We start from the raw sequence: 15,376 nt of genomic DNA, 5'->3' as shown, positions 1-15,376 counted from the left end.
CTCCATTTTCTGTCTCCAGCTACCATTTCCCCTTCCAAACTACAGTTTTCTCTTTTGAAACAGTGGGAGTGAGTCTATGTGAGTTCCAGCGTTCCAGATCCCCTGTGGAGCCTGAAAAGCTAACATCTTATAGAGCTGAACATGTTGTGAAATTAACGCATTTCTCTCCTTCGGCTGGGTTAATGTTTATTATAACTATTTCCATGCATTAAAATTATAATGCCATGAGAATATCTCTTTTTTTCTCAATCAATGCATGTTTATTTATTAAACCCCAACTGCATGCAAGACCTGTAGTAAATGTCTTGAGAAGTGCTGAAAATTTGAGACATGTCCTCTTTCCCTATTGAGAAAATGTACAGACTTATTAGAGAAAAGAGTTCAGCTATAGGCTTCAAGGCACCAAAACAGAGGCCAAGAGCCCAGAGGCCTAGATTCACATTCCAGGCTTCCCAGTTACTAGCTGATTGACTTAAATCAAATGATACTGACTGTCTGGGCCTCTACTGTGTCATCTGTTAGATGGTCCCAGAGATTGTGGCGGGGTGGGGGGCATCTACCCTAAGACGCTCCAGCCCTGATCTGACACTGCCTCAGCTGCACTGCTGAGGCCAGGGAGGGGCAAGCAGGGTACCTAGGGTGCATCATTTAATGAGGCTTTGCTCTCAGGGTAACTCAGGCACCTTCTTGCCTCACCCTAGTCCAGGTCCTGCCCAACTATTCATAAGAGCTGACCCAGTGAAGAGAAGGGACGAGATGATTGCATGTTTGCTCTGCACTAGGCACCAAGCTTTGTACCCCTTCCCAGAGAACCTCATTTGACCTTCATAAGAAACATGCAAGTATTTTATATCAATTTATTCAAATTTTTTAAAAAGGAAGAGAAAAATCAGAAAGGTTAAATATTTGCTCAGTGTCATAGAGCTAAAGTTAAGTATTAAACCTAGGTATGGCTGATTCCTAAGTCCATGTACTCTACCCCACCACACCATCTCCAAACAGCCCCATAACTTCTAAGGAACCACCCCATGGATTGCCTGAAGAAACTGTCTATATTCCAGTTCAAGTCTCATTCAGGAAAGAAATCCTCTGATTTACATATAGGAATCATGCCATGATCTCTTACTAACAATGTTTTCCGATATGTTCAATCAATACCAATCTTACCTTTATGCTTTTCAAAAAAAATTTCATTGATCCTCAATTTCATTATTAACATTCCCTTTTCACTACTACCCCCATCTCCCATCCCCCTGCCACCACCCCTCCTAGCCATTTCTCAATGTACTTGTGGAATAAATGGACAAGACAGGTTATGGACCCGGTTCCATCAAGATGGGTAGTTCCCATTCACTTCTGTTTTCTGGGATCACTTGGCATTTCTGTACTGTGCAATCTGACACGTTCTGCAGCCTCTAGGGCAGGAGAATAGGGTTTCTCAAACTCTCAAGTTTAAATTCTTCTCTAAATTAGCAGGTTGAATAGACGAACCTCTAAAGTATCTGCCTTGTGATTCTCTCCCAAGATCAATGCCAATATGAGAATATTATCAACAAATGTGTCTAGACTGTTTCTGGGGCATTCTCTGGAGTGCCCAACCACTGCCATGGTTATAAGCTAATCAGACCATTTATCTTTGAAGACTCAAGTTAAACCTAGAATAGATGAGTGTAATCTTCTCTTGGAAAGATCTGATCACAACTAAAGTAGTTTTCAAGATGCAGAAATCCTTAACAATAGAAAAGGAGAGGAGAGAGGGAAAGAAGACAGAGGAGAGGAAAGAGGAGATACAAAGGGAAGACAAGATAAAGTTTAGGTGACATATTTCCATCTACGGAACAATTCAATTCAATAGAACTAATTTTTCTGAGAGCTAAGTCTCAGGCACTGTGCTAGGCCTGGGGACACAAAGACTAACATACCTTAAAATATAAGGCTGGTTTATCCTAAAGTACTTCTTACCTAGTAGAAATGACAGACAAGTAAAAAGGATAATACCTGACACTTGTGTTCTGGTTGCAAAAACATTCATTCATTTATTCATCCACCTCATAAATATTGATTCTTCTCATAAATATTTTTTAGGCACTATGTGCCAAGCACTGGTAAAGCAATAACAAACAAAAATAGATCCAGCCCTGGCCTGTAAGTTGCTTGCAGTCTGGTAGGAAGGGAAATAAGCAGTCAAATAATCAGTATCTGAAAGAAGGATGGTGGTTGTGATGAATACATTGAAGGAGAGTTACGTGGTACTAAAAGCATTCTGACCTGATCAGGCAAGGCAGGGAGGGTCTCCCTAAGAATGTGGTGGCTTAGCACCCTTCAGCAGAAAGGAACATGGTGAGTCCAAGGGACTACAGGTCCAGTGTGGCAGGAGTGGAGGCCGTGGGGCAGGGCCAGCTTCACAGGCATGTGACCTAAGAGCCATCCAGCGTCCTGTGCTCAGAAGCATCCTGAGCTTGGTTTTAATCTCTGCTGTCTCTGTCCTGATTTTTTTTTTTTTTTTTAAGACGGTCTTGCTTTGTCACCCAGGCTGGAATGCAGTGGTGTGATCATAGCTGACTGCAGCCTCAAACTCCTGAGCTCAAGCAATCCTTTCAACTTAACCTCTTGAGTGGCTGGGGCTACAGGTGTGTGCTACTGACAACCAGCTAAGTTTTTTATTTTGCAGAGATGGGGGTCTCATTATGTTGCCCAAGCTGGTCTCGAACTCCTGGCCTCAAGCCATTTTCCTGTCTTGGCCTCACAAAGTTCTAGGATTACAGGTGTGAGCCAACGTGCTCAGTCTTGAAGTTCTTAATAATTTTATCTTAACCTCTGTTTTGTGAATAAAGTGTGATGGGACAATGGAGCATGTTATGAGCGGAGGAGAAGGCTGCAATATGCATGTCCACCACATCTTGCTGCCCCATTTGCATATAGCATTCAGAATTCCCATGGACCCACAACGTGTGGGACTTCAGTGGGACTCAGAGTGAGAACAAGGTAATCATGTTATGTCTTCAACTGAGTAAGTAGGAAACTGACCTCCCCAAGAGGCCACACTTTCCCTTTGATCCAGAACTTGTTTCAAATGCAAAAAGAGAGAATGGAAAACTAAGAAATGTGAACAACCAAGGAACCCTGTTGTAGCCTTCCTTATTCATATTACATCCTGTATTAGCCAATCACTTACACTGAAAATGATGGTGGAGGGGAAAAGGGAATATCAGACGACCCATTGCTTTTTTTTTTCTTCAGGCTGCCCTTGCTATCAGTAACCCAAAGGTAGAGAGTAATATTCACATGAACATAAAGATGGGGAATAGACACTGGGGAATACAAACAGGTGGAGGCAGGCAGGGAGGCAGGGGCAGGAAAACTACCTATTGGGTGCTACGCTCACTTTCTTGGTGACGGGATCAATCATACCCCAAACTCTAGTACCAAGCAATGTACCTTTGTAACAAATCTGAATGTGTACCCACGGAATCTAAAATAAAAGTTGAAAAAGAAAAAAAAGGAAGTGAAATGAAAACAGTTGAGTTTGTTTTGTGTAGTATTTATACTGTTGTGATAAGAATTAAATACATATGTATACATGAACTATAAAATACAAATTCTGTAATTTTGGTATTCTGCATGCTAGCTAAATACTCTTATATTTGTATTTTAAAATGGGCATTGCATAATAGAAAAGGTAAAATTCAAGCTAATAATTTCAAGTTTTAAATATATCTTTACTTAGAACTATACCAAACAGAAGATTTAAAACATCACGACAAGTTGAAACAGACTTCTGGAAGAAAGGTCCCAGGATGAAATTCTAGATAGAAAGATATTTAAAAAACCAGTTCTCAGTGTCAGTGTAAGACACATTAGGCTGTCTTGTGTCTTATACAAGAACTTTTTTTGTGAGGCCTGTCACTGGAATTTGTCATTATAATAACAGAGCACTGCAGTGGGAGGACGATATATTTAAAAGTAAAAAATCAGACCTAATGGTTTTCATATAAATATATCACTTTCAAAATCTTGCCCTCCAATATGCTTTTGGGTGGGAGAACTACTACTGTGCCGGGAATTGTGTGTGGACAACACACAGATGAGCATGGGTGTGAGGTTAGCCATGGGCTGTGTGGAAAAGGAGGCCAGCAGCACCAGGCCACCGGGCCTTGGCTGCCATCTCACATGGGCTGTGGGCCAAGGTGGCTGAACTGGGGCTTCACCAACAGTCCCCTTCAGGGCCAGACCAGAAGATGAGCCCCTGCTGTGCCTGAGTGAGACATGACCACTCTAAACCCTCAGTCCTGTGAGCAGGTATCTCACAGTTACCTGCTTCTCAGCAGAAATGCACCTCCTAAGACACCAGCAGAAGTTGGTGTAGTTGTCTTCTAATACCTCACATAGGATTCTGAGGGAAAGGTCTTTAACTTGATTTTTAGAGCACATTTTGCTCCTTCCTTTGAATACCTTTGAACAACAAAGTAAGTTAATTCAATTTTTTAGATGAGGAAACTGAGCCTCAGAGAGAGTAAGTGTTCATCCAAGGTCACTTTGACAGCATAAAGCCAACTAAGGACTAAAATCTTGACATCTACGGTCAGCACACTTGTTGCTCTTTCATGCAGCCTATCACTTACTGGGTGAGTGTGAGGTTCTAGGACAGTGGTTCTGAGTGTGCTCTGTCAACCTCTGACATCCCCAAGACACTTTGTAAGGGTTCAAAAAGTCAAAGTGATCATCATATTAATACTAAGATGTTATTTGACTTTTCACTGTGTTGACATTAGCACTGATGGCATAAAAGCAATGGGGAGTAAAAGTGCTGGTGGCTTAGTGAGTGACTAACTGCATTCTTCATCACAGCATACATGTAGGGGAAAAAAGCCAATTTCACTTAAGAATGACTTTAATGATGCAGTAAATATTATCAATTTTTATTAAATCACAATGAGTTCATGTCTTTTTAATATTCTGTGTGATGAAATGGAAAGTGCACTTTAAACACCTTGGCATGGCAAAGTATGCTGGCTTGTGTCTAGGAAAAGCACTTGTGTGATCTAAATTGTGAACTGAACTAGGACCTTTTTTCATAAAATGACATTTTTTACTTGAAAGAATGATTGACAAACGAACTATGTTTATTCAAACTTGAATGCATGGCAGACATTTTTTGAAGTAAGCCTGTCCCATCAAGAAAAAGAACTGAGAGTATTTGCTGTCAATGATAAAATTGAAGCTTTCAGTTTGGGGAAGCCTGTGTCTGCCACAGGGATTTTAACAATTTACCAATATTTCAATACTTGTCTGCTAAGATGGGTAGTGATGTTAATGCATGTGACTCTTGATGTTGTATAATGAAATATATCAACTTTTGAAGGATCCACTTAACAATGAACGAATATCTTTCAAACAACCAATGGATAATGTCACACAGTCATGTACAAGTAAAAGATTCAAAGTACAAGAAACTTCCATGGATTTTAATGTAACAACGTACAATAGACTGAATGTTCATGTTCTCCCAAGCTCATACATTGAAACCAAATCACCAAAGTGAAGGTATTAGGAGATGGAGCCTTTGGGAGTTAATTAGGTCATGATTTGTGCTCTTATAAAAGGCTCCCGACAGATCTGTCACCTCTTTTGCCAAGTGAGGTTACAGTGAGAAGGTGCTATCTATGAGGAAATGGGCCCTCAACAGACATTGAATGTGTCATTGCCTTGATCTTGGACTTCTCAGCCTCCAGAACTGTGAGAAGTAAATTGTTGTTCTTTATAAGACACCACTCTAAGGTATTTTGTTACAGCAGCCTTAATGGTTGGAGACAGTGTATAAGTTTAATGCAATTTCAGATTCATTTTTACCTAATCTTTAAGAAATCTACAATATTATTAAAATACCACTTCCTTTCCAACTACCTACCTGGGAGAGGTCATATTTTCTTCATATACTTCCACCTAAATAACATATCACAACAGGTTGAGGGCAGAAGAAGATATGAGGACCTAGCGGTTTTCTATTAAGCTCAATACTAGGGACTGCAAAATTGTAAACAATGCCACTCTTCTCACTAATTTGTTTTTTTTTTTTCAAAAATATATCTTTTTTGTCAAATTATGTTACTTATGTTAATATGTATTGAGTTTGTTGTTATTTTTTAAATGAATGAATAAACATTTGAAAGTTTCTCAGTTTTAATTTTTGATATAGCAAATATTGGACATGCAGATATAACCGACATAAAGAAAAACTCTTGAGAATCTTTCATAATATTTAGGAATGTAAAGCGGTCATAAGACCAAAAACATGAGAACTGCTGTTTTTACAATTTACCAATAATGGTGTCCCCCCAGCTCGTAATTCCATACCCTGCTCCTGGTGCTAAAAACATGACCCGTCACCTTGCAGAGTGCTCCCAACCTCAGAGCAGCTCAGTTTGCTTTGTATTCTACAGCTAGGCCTTTGTAGTAAGAGTAAGAATTATATGTCCACATAATACATTGTTAGGGGGTTGGGGAAATTATTTCCACATCTCTATCCAAGTCTGGCCCAGATAGGCTGGATTGAAATCTTAGTTATACAGCTAACTACCATGGGACTGTAGGGAAGTCACTTACCTTTCTGTGCCTGTTTCCTCATGTGTAAGTGGGATGGTATTAATAGCAGTTAACTCATAGGGTTATTGGTTACGGGGAGGATTAAATGAGTTAACATATGCTAAGCACTTAATAGTGCCTTGCATGGAGTAAGCACTGTGTAATTGTTAGCTCTTTTCCTTGTTACTATATTGAAGAAAAGTCACACACCTCTGGCAAACTCCCTGTTCCTGTTTAAGAACTGAAAAGGCATTTCAACATCAGAAATATTTTGAATGCCATATGTGTGACATTCCAACAATCTGACTTCTTGAAGCACCTTGCACCTGTCAGCCACAGTTTATTACAAACATTTTTTTTTCCTGAATGACAACATCCTGTGCATTTTTGTAATCTCACCCAGGGCCAGCACTGCTCCCACGGGGAGGTTTAGTGAGGGGGATGTTTTGTTTGACTGTTTCTGCTCATCGAGGTGATGGGGGATTGCTAATGGCAGTCACTGGGCAAGAGTCAAGGTGCTAAATATCTTGCCCTAAGCAGATCAATCATATACTACCAAGAAGCATCTCACTCCAGATGGTTATAGGGTTCTTTTGAGAAACACTGAACTCAAAACATGAAGGTGGTCTTTCTGGAGCAAACACCTGGCCAAGTCTCTGCCTCCAGGTTTGAGGAAATAGTTGGCTCTTATAAAGCCTTCTCCTTCAGATTGGTGAGGTCCCTCCAGACAGATTATAGTATCATCTGCTCTCAGCTGCACACTGTCCTCTCTAGTACACAGGTGGCAGACAGTCAACACTGACCACACTTGCCAGAGGGCCGGGTGGATGAAGTTTTTAAAGTCCCTCGCTACATGGGATCATCTGTAGCCACTTTAAGTATAATAAGATGGGGAAGGATAAGTGCTAATCACATTAAGCAGTAATCACGTCCAGAATTTCACTTTAGGGCTGAATGTAGAACTTTAAACCCTCCCACTTCAGATTAAACACTTAAAATCATCAAAAGTAGAAAGCTAAAGGGAAACATTTGCAGGATGTTATGTAGGGTGCTTCTTCATATGTCTGGGTTGGGGATACTCGGACAGGCCCTGCTGAGCTCCATCTCTGCCCTTCTCAGCTGTGTGACCCTGGGTGGTTCTCAAGCTTCTCTTTATTACAGCTGGATACAGCTGGATGCCTAATCCTGAAAGTTCCACGAGGCTACAATGACACATGAAATGTGGAAGAGATGTGGGAAGTATAAAGGCCTATCTACTTTTTATTATTACCATTATAACAAATCCTGCCTTCTGGCCTACAAGCAGCTAGGTGCATGGTGATCACTTACCTTGGTTCCCGTTAAACCCCAGAGGGAGGGGGCAGTTTTCACCATTTATAGCTTTCTTTTTACTTAGAATTGAGCAAAATAAAACATACTCTTTTATTTTAAAAGTCATTTTTCTAAAGCTTTGTGCCAAGATCAAAATCTCCCTCTTTTGGAAGATTAACATAGTTATTATGTTTCTGAAAAGCAAATAAAAGTGGTTCATTTTTTTCTTCTTTGGCAATATTTGTTGGGTGAATACATGATGTAAAAACTTATTTATATGCTGAGAGACCTGGAGAGGCCCCTGTGACTCAGCTAGTCATAATTTGGTCAAGTGGAGCTTGAAATAATGGTCTGTCTGGTGCCCAGTGGTTCTGGAATTAAAGGGGTCCAAGTACAAAAACATACTGTACTCATTCACTCAGCAAACCATCCCTGGACATAAATAATATAGTAAGAACAAAATTAATAATCATAACAATTTACAAAAATCACTGTAGTTCACACTTATTCAGGGTTTACCATGGGTCAGGCACTTATTTAGGGCAACAGTGAAAACAGCCTACATCTCTATGTGCCCTGACCTGCCTGGGGCTAGAGATTTGGATGCATCAGAAACCAGCTCTATGTTTGCAGACAGGAGGAGGAGGCAGATGGACAAAAAGTGAAGTGTAATGAAGTACTGCCAAGGCTGCAATAGGTGTCGTTTCTGGGTGTTGTGAGAACACAAACAATGATGGCTTAATCTTGCCTCCTAAATACTTCCAGAATTAATTGCTTGCTTCATGTGCCCACCATAGAGACGTGATATAGCTGCAAGAAGGAAGGAGTTTCAGCTCCTGAAACTGATTCTGCTGAGACAAAGTGTTGTCCTCTGGACACCGTCATGTCCCTCTCTTTACAATGGCATTTCAGTGCTTATATTTTAAGATATTGCAGGTAGTATAGGTCAGTGTCTAAAAGTCAGGTAAACCTACATTCAAACCCCAACTCTTCATTTGTCATCTTCATAACTTTGAAAATGAACCATACCTCCATATTCCCATCTGTAAAATGGGAATAAAACCATCATCCTCCTATGGTCATCATACGACAATCAAAATAGAACTTTCTTTTTCTAAAAAACTGAGAATGTAGTAAGTCAGGGAGTGGGTTGAATGAACTTTTTATAAACTAGCTTTATAAAAAGCTAGTTTAATTGTCAGACAGTTCTATGAGCAAGCCAGCACAAAGGGATGGCAGACAAGCCCAGACAGGCACTTCCCGGGTTCTGCTGTTGTGCCCTTTCCCTTGTTATAGACTCTCAGCCCTCCTGCTGATGCACTGGTTGATTCTGAGGTGCCTACAATTCTAGTCAGGTGTTGGCAGATGCAAAGAGGAGGAAGAGAGCAATGAAAACACTTGGAAAAGGATGATGACGACTTTGTAATATCTAAATTTTTAGTATTTGCCAAGAGAGCATTTTAAACCCAGTGTCTCAAGAAATACTGCCCCGGACCCAGTTACAAGATGTGGATAAATCGCTTTCCCACTGTCAAGCAGGAGTAGTGAATCTTATTAAACAAGGAAGGGATCTCGTTTGCCCACAGCTTTCAGGTGATACATTAGTCAAACCCCTCCATGATCAATACTTGGATCCTACCTTGGTTAACTCCTACTTGTCCTTTAGGAAAATAATAGACATTGAAACACCTTGGAGAGTTAAAAAAGTCCCATACAAATATAATGACCCTTTACCATGTCCAATTATCTCTGTCAATGACATCTCTGTAAGCAGCCACCTCCTGTAAGGAGGGAATCTTAGCAGGCATGGAGGTTCCCAGAAGCCTAAGACTCCATTCAGGGACTTACAGTTAAGTTTCAGAAACAGAAGCTACACATAGGCCCAAACAATTAAACGTATTTGAGGTTTTTTGAGTGTCAATGAGCTCTCTCCAGATATAGGGGCTGAATATTGCAGCCTCCTCAATTAACCAGAGAAGACAATATTCAAATAGAATTGGTGTGAATCATGCTGACAGGTAAAATCTTTGGAATCTCTCTCCCCGCTTTTTCTCAATGTCCAAACGTGGGGCTGAGATGAGGCCCCAAAGTTGAACCAGTCAGAAATTTACCCAAAGTCTTTGTCCTCATCTGCTATGGTTTGAATGTTTGTCCCCTCCAAATTCATGCTGAAATTTAATCTCCAGTGTGGCAGTGTTGAGAGGTGAGGCCTTTAAGAGGTGACTGGGTTGGGAGAGGTCTGCTAATTCATGGATTAATGAGTTAGCAGGTTATCACGGGCGTGGGACTGGTGGATTGATAAAAAGAAGAAAAGAGACTTGAATGACAATACTCAGCCCTCTTGTCATACTGATGCCTGTGCTGTCTCAGGACTCTGCAGAGTCCCCACCAGCAAGAAGGACCTCACCAGTTGTGGCCCCTTGACTATGGACTTCTCACCCTCCATAACTGTAAAAAAAAATAAGTTCTTTTTTAAAAATGTTACCCAGTTTCAACTATTGTAAACACCAGGAAATCAGACTAAGACACCATCTATCTTTTAAATTTTTTTTTTTTCCTCTGCTTCCTTCTGAGTATTTCTCATCATTTGTGTCTTTAGGAACTTAGATAGGCATGAATTGAAAGCTCTTCCTCAAAAACAACTTTTTGAATACTCTATGTCTGCACGCTTTAGTGCAGAAGCCACTAGCCAGAATGTGGCGTTGGAATGCTTGAAATGTGGCTAGTGTGACCAAGAAACTAGAGTTTAAACTTTATTAAAAATTTTTTTTTAATTTAAATTTAATAACAGACACTCAATTCAGTTACTGGAAAACTTTTCAAGTATATTTGGTTATGTGAATCAATTTTTCAACTATAAATTACATAAACTCTAAATATAGATCAAATATTTCTGATAAAAACCTAAAGTCCTATTTGAGATGTGTTAGACTGTAAAATACACACAGGATTTGAAAGACTTTTTAAACTAAAATTAGAATAGAAAATTTCTCATTAATAATTTTTTATTTGATAACATTTTGAAATAATATTGGATATTTTGGGGTTAAACAACTTATATTACTAAAATTAATTTTACCTATTTTTTAAATGCTGCTGCTAGATAATATATTATACAATTATTTGTATAGTTTGAGTAATGTTTCTGTTGCATACTGCTGCTCTACCTAATCAACAGCACATACATTAAAAGCTCATAGAAATAAATGTAAAGCAGAGAGGATACGTTCTACAATAACCACAAAATTATTCTATTTTATGCTCACTTTCATTTTCTTGGCATTATTTCTAATATTTAGGATAATGCTCCCTCTTAAAACAACAGTGGATTTGACCTTCTTTAGATCGTTCATTCACATTTAGCTTCAGTTCCCAAACTTCTGGTTATCAGGTCTTAAATTATCACTGCCTCTTAATACTTGCTTAGGTGGTATTGTTATAATATATAAACATATTTTAAAATTTTAAAAATATTACATTACAAAATAATAGCATCTTGGTCACTTTCAGAAATCCAGATGTAGGTACTGAGAAATGACTTTCACTGATTGACTATCAGTTAAGGTGGAAGTCTTTTGGCAATAGGGTTCTAGTTCATAATTTGCTTAGTCATTACATTATGATTCTTTAAAAAGAAAATCTTAGTATTCGAAAATACATTTAATATTATATTAGTATTATGTTAATAAAATCACTTAATAAATTATATATCGCATATCAAATCATGTCATGTTAACATTCTTATTGCACTAGTTCTAAGTAGAATAATTAAATTCATATAAAATGTCGTGTACTGCACATGTTTAAATGAAATCTGGGGACAGAGAGCAAGCAAAGACCTGGGGAGTTCAGCCTCTGCTGTGGATGAGTAAGCACACTGACCCTCTCACAATAACATCACAAACCTGGAAAAATACCGCCCTCTCCACCCCCCACCAAAACTGAAGGACTCTAGAGAGTGATTAAAAATAGGCAGATGATGGCCGGGCGCGGTGGCTCAAACCTGTAATCCCAGCGCTTTGGGAGGCCGAGACAGGCGGATCACGAGGTCAGGAGATCGAGACCATCCTGGCTAACACGGTGAAACCCCGTCTCTACTAAAAAACAGAAAAAACTAGCCGGGCGAGGTGGCGGGCGCCTGTATTCCCAGCTACTCGGGAGGCTGAGGCAGGAGAATGGCGTGAACCCGGGAGGCGGAGGTTGCAGTGAGCCGAGATCGTGCCACTGCACTCCAGGCTGGGCGACAGAGCGAGACTCTGTCTCAAAAAAAAAAAAAAAAAAAAGGCAGATATTGGTGGGGGAGCTGAAACCTGGAGGAAGCTACTAGGGATGGATGAGTTGCTGTTTTGATCCTTTGCCCTGAGGGCAGCTGCAACCCTGTGGTACAGCATGGAGGCTAAAACTTTGATAGAAAGCCTGTTGCTTTTCTGGCAGGTAAACAGGATTGCCTGAGTGTGAGAGGGGAATCCTGGAGAGAAGATCGCCAGGGAAGGGGAGGCCCAAACTCTGTGTTTAAACCATTTCCAAGTCTCTGGCTGGCCCCAGTCCCCTGCATGTGGGGACAGACCACCAGCCCTTTGAACCGAGACCAGAACCGCTGCCCGCAGCAGGTAAAAAGACAATTTGCAGTTTGAGTTTAACCAAGTTAATGGTCTGTTAAAACAAAACATTAATAATTTTTGGAGGACTACGACAATTTAGAGTGTTTTCATTATAACATTCAAAATATCCAGGATACAATTCAAACTTACTTGACATGTGAAGAGCCAAGAAATAGAACCTTTTCCTAAGAGGCCACCCCTGAGATAACTCAGATGTTTGGATTCTCAAATGAGTACATTAAATAAGTTATCATTGGTATGTTCAAAACATTTGAAGGAGAAATGGATAAAGTTAAAGGGAGGAATAGACACTCCACAATCATAAAGAATAAGGCATGAAGTGATCAATAAAGTAATGGATAATATAAATAACACTATCAACCATTTTGTCCCAACTGGTATGTATAGAATACTACATCCAACTGCAGAATTCACATTTATTTCTATCTCACGTGTTATGTTCATAAAGACCATATGCTGGGCCATAAAACAAATCTCAATCAATTTAAAAGGCTTAAAATATGCAGAATATATTCTCTGACCACAATGGAAATAAATCAGAAATCAATAAAGAGATCTAGAAAAACTTTAGATATTTGTAAATTAAATAGTACACATTTAAAAGAATCATGGGTCAGAGGAAAAATTAAAAGAAAAATGAAAACGTATTTGGAACTGAAGATAATACAAACACTACATCTCAAAATTTGCGGGATGCAGTCAATTCTGCACTTAAAGAGAAATTCATAGCTTAAAAGCATGTATTATAAAGGAAAGAGAATATAAAATTAAGAAGCTAGAAAGAGAAAAGCAAAGTAAACTCAAAGTGACTAGATGAAAAAACTTATTATCATATTTAAGTAATATACTAAGGAATTTGAATATGTTATATATATATATTTTAAGAAACCTTTCCTCAAAGAAAAGTCCAGGCCCAGATGGCTTCATTGGTGAATTCTATCACATTCAAAAATAAAATAACATTAATGATACATAATTTGTTTTTAGAAAATAGAGGAAAGAATGGTTTTTAACTCTTTTTAAGAGGCTAGCATTACCCTAATACCAAAATGTCACAGATATCACAAGTAAAGAAAATTAGCTACAACATCATCGATCATTAGAGAAATGCAAACCAAAACCACAATGTGATACCATCTCATGCAAGTCTAAATGGATATTAAAAGGTCAAGAAACAACAAATGCTGATGAGGTTGTGAAGAAACAGGAATGCTTTTACACTGTTGGTGGAATATAAATCAGTTCAACCACTGAGGAAGACAGTGCGGTGATTCCTCAAAGACCTAGAACCAGAAACACCATTTGACTCAGTAATCCCATTACTGGGTATATACCCAAAGGAATATAAATCATTCTGTTATAAAGACACATGCATATGTATGTTCACTGCAGCACTATTCACAGGAACAAAGACACGGAATCAACTCAAATGTCCATCAATGATATACTGGATAAAGAAAATACATATACACCATGGAATACTATGCAGCCAAAAAGAGGGAAAAGATCATGTCCTTTGCAGGGACATGGATGGAGCTAGAGCTAGAAGCTATTATCTTCAGCAAACTAACACAGGAACACAAAACCAAATACCATATGTTCTCCCTTACAAGTGGGAGCTGAACAATGAGAACACATGGACACGGGGAGGGGAACAACACATACTGGGGCCTGTCAAGGGTGTAGGAGGAGGAAATGCATCATAATAAATAGCTAATGCATGTGGGGCTTAACACCTGGGTGATAGGTTGATAGATGCAGCAAACCACCATGGCACATGTTTACCTATGTAACAAACTTGCACTTCCTGCACATGTATCCCAGAACTTAAAATAAAGTAGAAAGAAAATTAAAGAGCTCTATTTGTCATGAACATAGATATAAAAATCCTTAATAATACATGTTAGCAAATTTAATTCAACTCTATAAAAGGGATTATGAGTAAGTAGGATTTATCACAGAAACACAAGATTCCATCTAATTAATCACATTAACAGGATAAAGGAGAAAAACTCTATGATCATTTCAACAGATGCAAAAACAGTTTGCCAAAAGTTAACATTCATGTATAATAACATCTCTTAGTAAACTGGCAACTTGTTCAAGCTAATAAAGGGTATATAAGAGAAACCTACAGCTAACATTAAGGGTGAAATATTAGATACTTCCTTCCTAATATCAGGAACAAGTCAGGATGCCAGCTCTCGCCACTTAATAGCCCTTGAGTACCTAGCATGTGCCAAGTACTATGCCAATGGCTTTACAGCAACCTTTGTGCAAGTGCCAAGTTCTCTTCCATTATACAGAGAAGGACACTGAAGCACAGAGAGTTTAAGAAACTTGTCCAATGTCATCAAATAATCATAAACCAAAATTTGAATTCAGGTCTCCCTGACTTTAGAGTCCACCTCTTAACGACAACTGTCTTCTCAGTAGCATAATAATAAGTACCATTATAGGAATCTAGAGGCAGAGTAGAAGTTTGTGTGCCTGGCTTTTTCTTTACACTTTACCCTCCACAGGCTCAGAGGCAAAAATAACTGCTGATGTTTGCCCACTGCGGACAAAGCAAGCAGGCTAAATAACACACAGTTTCTAGGAGATGCTAGAGAGTTGCTGCGTGATTTATACATCTCCATCAAAGGTGCCAAGCTCTCCATCAATAGCGATATTCAAATTACAATGGTATTTTGCTCCTAAAAGTGAGTCTAATTTGCTCATTTTCATTATTTACAGGCAGTTAATTAAAAACCCAGCAGATATTTATTTTGCTCCTTTCACATCGCCAGTGATTTCTTGCTGCCGCACTTTCACAGCATTACAGTTTTATGACTCAACACAGCCTGTAGTGGGTTTCTTAT

At 39.1% G+C, this 15,376-nt stretch overlaps 1 protein-coding gene across 2 annotated transcripts in view; it reads right to left on the bottom strand.

Moving 5' to 3' along the window:
- Positions 1-15,376, bottom strand: part of CLSTN2 (calsyntenin 2) — a 642,750-nt gene that overhangs the window by 157,501 nt on the left and 469,873 nt on the right. The window lies entirely within an intron of this gene.

This window comes from Macaca fascicularis, chromosome 2, assembly GCF_037993035.2.
Source record: "Macaca fascicularis isolate 582-1 chromosome 2, T2T-MFA8v1.1".
Classification (NCBI taxonomy): Eukaryota; Metazoa; Chordata; class Mammalia; order Primates; family Cercopithecidae; genus Macaca; species Macaca fascicularis.
Note: the sequence above shows the minus strand (reverse complement) of the source record. Positions and strands in the feature narration are given on the sequence as shown.